The sequence below is a fragment of the Magnolia sinica genome, chromosome 7 (genome assembly GCF_029962835.1).
Source record: "Magnolia sinica isolate HGM2019 chromosome 7, MsV1, whole genome shotgun sequence".
NCBI lineage: Eukaryota > Viridiplantae > Streptophyta > Magnoliopsida > Magnoliales > Magnoliaceae > Magnolia > Magnolia sinica.
The window spans coordinates 37168136-37177593 of record NC_080579.1 but is presented as its reverse complement, the minus strand read 5'-3'; the positions used below and the strand labels follow the sequence as shown (position 1 = coordinate 37177593).

General features: G+C 39.5%; 1 non-coding gene across 1 annotated transcript; it reads right to left on the bottom strand.

Moving 5' to 3' along the window:
- Positions 1-7049: 7049 nt before the first annotated feature.
- On the bottom strand, positions 7050-7156 carry LOC131252286 (small nucleolar RNA R71). Its single transcript, XR_009174319.1, has one exon. It is a non-coding gene; the product is annotated as a small nucleolar RNA R71 (small nucleolar RNA).
- Positions 7157-9458: the final 2302 nt, after the last annotated feature.

Here is a 9458-nt window from a genome sequence, read left to right as displayed (position 1 = left end):
AGTAGATATAAGAGAAAACTCATAGATCTTTTGACATTCCTAATGCAAGCATGTATCATCGAAAATCTTCCTTTAATTGAACTTCTTCAGCTGCATTGTCCACCTTAGCATCGACGATAAGTCTAACTTGATCAGGAATGTCAGTCAGTTCTTGCTTCAGAGAAATTATTGCTACTTCTCCTTTCGAAATCTTTGATTGGTCAAGATAGTTATTCACCTATTAACTTCAATATCAGCTTTGAGCTTGCTAGTCCTCAAGTTAGCTTCACACTATTGAGCTTCCAAATCTGAGATTTGTTATTTGAGACTCGAAATCTTTTCACTTATGACTGCTAAAGAATGCTTGGAAGCCTTCACTTGCTCCTCAAGAGAGTTGAATTCTTTATCATCGCTAGAAATTGTTGTTACTTCTATGGAAACTTTATCTTTAAGCTGCAATAACTCTTTTTGGTGAGCAAGAATTTCAAGGGTGACAGTCATGTCTTGAGCAGCTCCTAATTTGTGAAAGGTCTCGCAAAAATGAGAAAGAGATTCACGCAAGGGAGAGATGTTAATCTTTGCCATACTCACCACATTTTCTAAGGATGCTAGTACTATTTTCAAATTTGACCATTGCATGAGATCTTTGAAAATATATATAGTTGCTGATAGAAAGCTCTTCAACAATATCAGTGCAAGAGGAGGAATCTTCTTTAAGGATATTATATTCAAACAGTAGCAACAGAGTTGGAACTTACAGAATCGCTGGAAACATGGCGAACTTCAAACATATATGAAAGAAAGCATGAATCAGAAGATGAATTGCAAAATACTATTATAAAATAGGGGAACAAAATAAAGTATACCTGTAGCCGTCGAAATCATTAGAGCAAGAATTGGTGCCTCTATAGGCTGCATTTATTCAGGAAGAGAAGATGGGCCAGGCATATCTAAAGCCATGTTGGCAAAAGATGGTGCCCTAGCCTTGGTGCTAGACGCAACTATAGTTGGAGTAGCGGCATCAACTGGCTCTGTCGGGAAAAGTATTCCATGAACCACTGTACTAGTTTTAATTGGGAGCTTGAGAGGTGCCCTAGCTTTTCTAGCAGAACACTTACCATAAGGAGTAGCCAGGACAGTTTGAATCATGCCTGTGGAAATTGGGAGAGTCTTTGGAACTGTTATGATATTAGTTGGAGGATACGAAAGCATTGTGTGTGGAAGGGGAGAATAATTGCTACTAAATGATATACTCAGGTCAGCTCTAGGTGTTTCTTCATACTCTCCATAATCGAGGGGCTCTTCTTCTTTGTCGACTCCTGTAGATGTGGCATGGGGAATAACATCCTCTTGAGGGACTTCTTCATCAACTTCGGTGGTTGTGACGATCTGCTCATCATCACCCATGTCTACTTCTCCTTCTTCTTCCTCTTCTTCTTCTTCATCCCCTGAGTCACCAGAAGATGATTCACTCTTGGTACAAGAAGAATCACCAAAAGAGGACCCTTCACCTTTTTTCTTTGAAGATGATGAAGATGACAATGAATCCATGAATGGCTCTTCAACGACCACCTGTTTCCATTTCTATGGAGATTGTCTCTTCTTAGTAAGGACATGATCTTCTGTGGTAGTGATCACAGGAGATGTAGAAGACTTAGATCGAGTTTGCGATCTAGTAATAGGGGATGATGAATCTCTGCGAGTAGACGGTGATCGAGGAATAGATGGAGATACTATTTAAAGTTTCGAGGGCCCAACAGCTGCTGGAATTGGAGTGGGATCAGTTGGTGTAGGAACATGAGAAATTTCGGCAGCATCGGTAGTAGAGTCTTCCCTACCAGTGTGCCTTCTTTGAGCCTTCAAGTGTTCTAAGGGGAATCCATGTGCAATCCAACCCTTAAGGGTGTTGGCAGGCTTAATTTCATGAATCTGTTCTTCTAGAGAGATTTTTACACAAGCCTCAAGGGGCGGGGGCACGGTCTTGTTCGACTGTATGTCCTGCTCCTTCTACAAGATTACGCTTTTTGATTCTAGGAGCAGGTATCCATATGGGAGAATCCACTGACATACAGTGATGAATCAAGAAATATTAGTGCGCCCACCATCTCATCCATGGATACGTTATGTGAAAAAAACATCCGAAGCTAGGAATGATGAATTTTAAATTAATTCGCACTGCAAGTAACTGTCTCCAAATTAGTCCCCAATTGTAGGGACCTACACTGTAGCTCCTCATAGTGCGGGTCACCACTTCAAGATTCTGAGGAATGGTTTGATCATACCCAAATTATCGCGCGAACCTTCTCGGGTAGTAGGGTTCCCTCTAAAATTTGCTGCCTCCTCGCAATGGCAGACTGTTGGACGGTATCAAAATAAATAAAGCACGTTTGGCTAGAGGAAGTTTTTTTATCATCAAAAGTCTCATGATCCACAATATACTGAGAGAATGAGAACTGATAAAAGTCGATAGCGTTAGTGGACTCGATCATGTCGATCACCCATTCATACGTTCTTTTCGGCATCACTCTCTTTTGATAATGACATAGTGGAATTCGTGAAGGATGAGCATAGGCTTTCTCTGGGTCATCATACATCCAAGGAAAATAAATGTCTAGCCACCCGAAAAACCAGTGCCATGGTGTAAACACCGAGCTGACTCTGACGGATGGGTTCTGACAATGAGTAATAACATCACCAAAAGTCCTATATAGTGAACAAAGAATAGGGGGTGCTGGTGAATATTTCCGACCCTCCACTAGTCCTCCTGCGATAGCAAATATGGAAGGTCTAATGGCATCAGCTCATTTGGAGCTTGGAAGTGCAACGATGATGAGCTAATATGCAAGGAAGGCTGTTAATTCGACCTTAGGAGTATATTCTAGGGGATTCCTTATTCTGTGGCAAGGGTGTTCTCCAAGTCATCAAAATGGTTGTTTTTAAATCTGTAAAGAAAATAAGAGAAGGGTGAGTAAGATGAGTATCAGTAAAATTCATAAAGTCATGATGTGAGGCAAAGAAATATACCGTAGCTCCTGAGAAAAGTGAGCCACCCAAACAAATTGGGAGATCTTCTTGATGTCAAGAAATTTGGACATTTCTCTGAAAAGTTCGACTGAGGCATCAAATACTAATCCCTGTCTTTTGGAAGGTGAAAAATGTGAGAACTCCTCGTTTGTGGGGATATATTCATCATAAAAGTCACCCGTTATAGGGAGTCCTGCCATTCTGTGTAGGTACCAAAGAGTGATACTAACCTCGCCGAGAGGTAGATGAAAGGAATTGGTGGTAGTGCACCAATAGCTAAGGAATCGCTTATAGACCATATGGTCCTTGTGAAAATACTCAGAAGTGGCTTCGATGGCGCCATCAACTTCTGTTAGTGTAGCATAGTGTTTATTGAGGATAGCTTTGGCCCGGTCAATAAAATATTTGCACGAGGATAAGAAACCGTGTGCGCAGAATTCTTCATTTCCCCACAACGATCTTCTGCCTCTGAAGCACTGGCTTATTGTTTCGTAGAAACCTGTGGGAAACAGGTTATGGGGGTTGTAGCAAGGAATGAGGAACTGCATAAGATGGATGTCACCAACTTCCTGTTTTGATCCTCTCTCTGACAAGATACCTCCAACATCCTTGATTCTTTCATGGACCAGTTTGGAGTATACATCATTCTACTTTGAGTCATCCGATCCGTGGGTATGCTTTGAAGGATAGACAGATGACGACCGATGTTCAGAGAGATCACTATCAGTGCATTCCTGAAGGGGTTGTTGAATTTTATGATATCGCCTTAGACTTTTACGGTATCCCAGGTATTCGGGAGCTTCTTTTTCTTATGCTCCTTGATTTTCTCCTGAAGTTCTTAGCCTTTCGATTTCTTTTGCTTCTTCTTGGAAAAGGATGGTAGTGGTGTATCTTCTCTAATAGGAGATTGGCTGATATTAGTATGGAGATTGGCTGTTGATTTCAATCATGTTTCCTAGTCAATTTCTCAGCCCTGTTTCGAAGGTCCATCTATGTCTCAGCAATGATGGCTTGACATATTGGCCAAGAAAGTGTCTTTATTCTTTCAAAAAATTTAAGAACTAGCAGAATGGGTTCTTTTATATAGGTAGGTTACTTCTTAGTTACCTTCATTCTTTTCTCTGGCCGTTCTTCATGAGTAAGAGGGGAAGAAGCAGGTTCAAGAATTGAAGAAGGTGCAAGGATAGAGGAAGTAGTTTCAAGAATAGAAGAAGTTGCGGGAATATGAGAGGAAGATTCAGGAATTTGAAAGCGAGTTGGAGAGAATGGGAGGCTAGCATGAGAGGGTTGGTCAGTTAGAGGATTTGCAAGGTGATAGGTTCTTTTTGTATGAAACATTATGGGGGGATCAAGAGACTGTGTCAGTCTAGAAGATCAGAAAATTGGCTAAGTCTGGAAAATTAAAAAATTTGGTAGAGTTTCAGAACAGGGAATTTTGCACTAAGTGCAGGAGAGTTGCGTGAACTCTAAGTTGCGTGGATTTGAAGTAGCACGACAGGCTGAATAGCGCGACAGGCTAAGTACTATGAACTCTAAGTTGAGTAGCATGGACAACGCGTTGCGGGGTGAAAGGTATAGGTGAGAGGGAAAATTCTGAAAGTAAGCAAATGATTGGGGAAGTTTAGTATTTATAGTTGATGGGATCCGATTAGAGTAGTGTGAGACCCACTTACGAGTTGTGTGGAAGGAGTTATGTGGTGTTGTGCAACTTAGTTCACAAACAAGAAAATTTTGATCCTTCAAGTTGACCTGATAAGCGGTCAAATCTCGGATCAAGGGGGCATCTGTTGGAGCATAAAAATTTGGTTAAGAAAAGGAATCAAGGAAGGAAGATTGAAGACTGTAGTGAAGTATAAGAGAAAGAGATAGAGAAGTCAAGTTGCGTGGGTCTCAAGTTGCGCGAATCACGAGTTGCACGGGGCACAAGTTGTGTGAGGAAGCCAAGTTACTCTTGAACGTGAGTTGCGCCAAGTCGCGCAACTCATCATAGTTGCACTCACCCACGCTACTCTCCAAAAGGATAGTTGGATTAAAGCTTGTGAAGTAGTGCAAAGTGGGGTCCACAGCATGAGATTCGAGGGCCCACACGTGTTAAAGCCTATAAATACCCCCTACCTCCCTCATTTGAGGGATTAGATTTACAGAAGACAAGTGCCTCTGACAGGTATTGGAGAGAGAAGGAAGAGAAGGCCAAGGCGCACCACTCCTTGCATGTTGTGCGGGCCCACGCACTCCTCGGCCCGCACAACTCATCAATGAGTTGCGTGGATGACTTGTGAAGCCAGATTGTTATTTTCCTTGGAATATTTTAAGCTATTACAAAATTCTTTAGGGATTCTTGGCATCCTTTCATTATATCAATGAAGGAAGATGCGTGCATGGAGAAGATCCGCACAACTCATCTCATATGGAGACATAAATAATATGAGCCGGAATGCTGTTGAAATTTATATTTGAATACATTTAGCACTTGTACTTTTTATTATAAAGACTTTATCTAGGAATTAAGGAATTAAAAGGATGGGATGAATTCAGAATGAATAAATTTGATGATTATTCTCTCTATTCTTTCTCTTTGCCATTATTAAGTAAGATAATTCCCTGAATTAAATGCTTTTCATTTCTGGTCGAAATAAGGTGATGGAGCCTCTTCCAACCTTCACAATTCTTCTTTGTTTGGTTGTGGGATTGGTATATCCTGTTGTTTGCCATTGTCACTAGGGCATGGCTAGATGATGGAATTACTTCCAATCCTCACAACTCTCATCCGTTGAGAATTAGGTCAATGGAAGTTTAGATGTGATCTTATCGATATATCTTCCAATTGGATAGGATAGGACTCCAATTCCAATTGTGTTCCTTAAATCAAATAAGGAAACATCCTAATAGCTATAAGTGGATCCCTGGAAACCCTAGTTCCCACCTTTGAATTCTTAAGTTTCTAATTAAACACTTCATAATTACTTCCTTTATTTTTCAATTTAGATTTAGATCTTCTTCTAGTTTTGATTTTAGTTACTTTCAGACTACACATGAGATTAGTCCCTATGGATTCATCCTCGGTCTTACCAAAATTATTACTACATCGTGACCTTGCACTTGGGGTTATGAATAAGTTTTTAGTGCCATTGTCGAGGACTAACGGTTGCATTTTTCTGAGATTAACTAGTTTTTGAATTAGGTTAAGATTAGGGTTTATATACTTTCTATTTTTAGGTTAGGGTCTTTTTGAATTATTTTTAGAAATTAACTTACTTTCTAATTCTAGGATAGAAACTTTCCTAATTTATTTTTGGACACTAACTTACTTTCTATTTTTAGAAACTTTCCTAATTTGCTTTTAGAAACTAGTTTGTTTTCCTTTTTCTTCTGTGGGATCCTAATATAGAAACTTCTAATTTAGTAACTTCTTTCTAATTCTCTCTCTTTCTATTTCAAGATTTCAATTTCCTTCTTTCTTTTTAGGTTTAGGTTAAATTCTGAAATTGAGGACTGGGAGTGTTTCATGCCCAAGTGGGTTTGTGATAACACTCGACGTCTCTTGAGTGAAGGAAGATTGGTTGAGGGGTTATCTATTTATCACAAGATTAGACACCACTCGAGATCCATAGTGTTAACTGAAGTTATGACTGCCAATTAACCGGCCAATTAACCTTCAAATCCACCTCAACCTAGGGTTGAGGAAATTCAGGATGAAAACAAGGTGCATCAAGCACCCCTGCCTCGTACTTTACGAGATTATTTACGGGTGAACACACCTTCCTGTATGGTTTTTCTAGAAAGCCTGGGGTGATCCAACTCCTTCTAAAATTTCATGGGCTTGAATTTGAAAATTTATATTTCACATGACAGAGTTTAATGAGATTATAGCCACTTTATATTTTCCGAACGTGTCTGAGGACATGGTCAGGCTGAAACTTTTTCCCTTCTCCTTGAAAGAGAAAGCTAAGATGTGGTTACATTCACTACATCCACGATCTATTGGTAGATGGAACGACATGACAAGGGAGTTCATTAAGAAAATTTTCTGATATCATAAAATGAACACCCTTAGAAAGTCAATCATGAACTTTGCCCAAAAGGAAGATGAAACATTCTTCCAATATTGGGAGTGGTTTAAAGATGTTGTCAATTCATGCCCACAGCATGGTTTTGAAACTTGGCGAATAACAAGGCTTTTTTTTAATGATGGGCTGACTTCTTCCATGAGCCAAATGGTCGAGATAATGTGCAATGGGAAATTCATGAACAAAGATGTTGATGATGTGTGGGATTATTTTAATAAGCTTGCTGAAAACCCATAATCATGGGACATCTTCCCAAAATTTAGTACCACTTCTAGGCCTACTCAATCAAAGGAGAGGGGTGGAATTTTTGAAAGAACATGATGATATAAGTGCTAAAGTGGCTAATCTCACATGAAAACTCGAGGCCATGGAACTAATGAAGGATAAGGCTACGAAAACTGTTTGTGATATTTGTGCTTGCAACATTCACACAACTGAAAATTGTCCAACAATACTTTCTTTTCAATAGGTACAGAATGAGCAATCTAATGCTGTGAATAATTTCCAAAGACCTTTCAGTGGATCCACTTCCAATACATACAATCCTAATTGGAGAAATCATTCAAACTTCAGTTGGAGGAATGAACAAACTGCTTCTCCTCAAGGATTCCCTAGTCAAAATCTAAATCAAGGGAAACCTTAAGAGGATCCAGTTCTAAAGCATCTTCAAAATTAAGAGTGTTTCAATTAGGGCATGTTACAAGCCTTTCAAGACCTTACAAGGGCTTGAGACAAAAAATGCGATTAGGGAAAAAGGAAGCCTTCCAACTCAACCTCTTCCCAATCCAAAATAGCAATATGAAGTCAGCAACTCGAGCTCTTCAAATCAAATGGAGCAAGCTAAGTCTATCACCACTCTTAGGAGTAGGAAAACAGTTGACAAATCTATTCCGGTAAAGGTTGAAAAGTCTAAGGACCCGAAAGTAGAGGAAACTGATAGACTTATCAATACTTCACAAGATTTAGAAATGAAACTCAAGGCAAGCCAATTGCTCCATTCCCCCAATGGTTGATTGTACTAAAACCTCTCTCTAAATCTTAGGACATTCCAGATGTGCTGAAACAAGGGAAAGTCAACATTCCTCTACTGGATGCTGTTAAACAAATATCTTCATATGTCAAATTTCTGAAAGACTTATGTATGACCAAAGGACGGTAAAGTATTCAAAAGAAAATCTTCTTAAAAGAAAAAGTGAGTGCCATCCTAAAGAAAGATGTGCCACAAAAGTACAAACATCCCGGTAGTCCAACCATCTCTTGTGTAATTAGGAATTACTGAATTGAGCAAGCACTTCTTGACTTAGGAGCGAGCATAAATCTGATCCCTTACTCAGTCTATGAACAACTGGGTATAGGTGAATTAAAACCCACTTGGACCATATTACAATTGGCCGATCGATCAGTTCGTGTACCGGGAGGGATAATTGAGGATGTATTAGTCCAGGTTGACAAATTATACTACCTAGTAGATTTTATCATCCAAGATACTCAATCCATCATGTAGATGAGCACTTAAATTCCAGTCATTCTTGGTCGCCCATTCCTTGCCACATCAAATGCAATCATTAATTGTAGGAATGGAGTCACGAATTTGTCTTTTGGGAATATGACATTAGAGCTCAATATCTTTTTCAATATGAGAAAATAGGTAGAGGATGATGACGATGCCCACAATGTTAACTTGATTAATTCTTTCATAGAAGATAGAACACTTCTAACCTTTTCCTTTGATCCTCTAGAGACGTGCCTGGCCTACTCCCATGATTTAGATGATGACATGATTAGGGAGACGGATGCCATGCTTGATACTCTGTTAATACTTGAAGTTAGCCGGTGGAGGGCATAATTTTAAAAATTGCCCCAAACTGATGTAGTGCCTTTACCATCTAACCTTAAGGCACCGAAGCTTGACCTAAAACCTTTGCCCTCTGATTTGAAATATGTCTATTTAGGTCAAGATAAGACATACCCGGTGGTAATTTCTTCCCACCTTGAGCAGAAACAGGAGAGTATGCTTATCTCTATTCTCATTGAGCACAAAAGTTGGATGGTCGATTACGAATCTCAAGGGAATTGATCCTTTGATTTGTACTCACTACATTTATCTAGAAGATAATGTAAAGACTTCCCGGCAACCACAACATAGATTAAATCTAAACATGAAGGAAGTGGTTAAGGCCGAGGGACTTAAACTATTGGATGTGGGTATCATATACCCTATATTCGATAGTCAATGGGTGAGTCCAACTTAAGTGGTTTTTAAGAAGTCTAGAATCACCACGTAGCCAATGCCAACAATAAACTCGTACCAACTAGAGTTACTACTGGTTGGAGAATCTGCATTGACTATAGGAAATTAAATACCATCACGAGGTAGGACCACTTTCC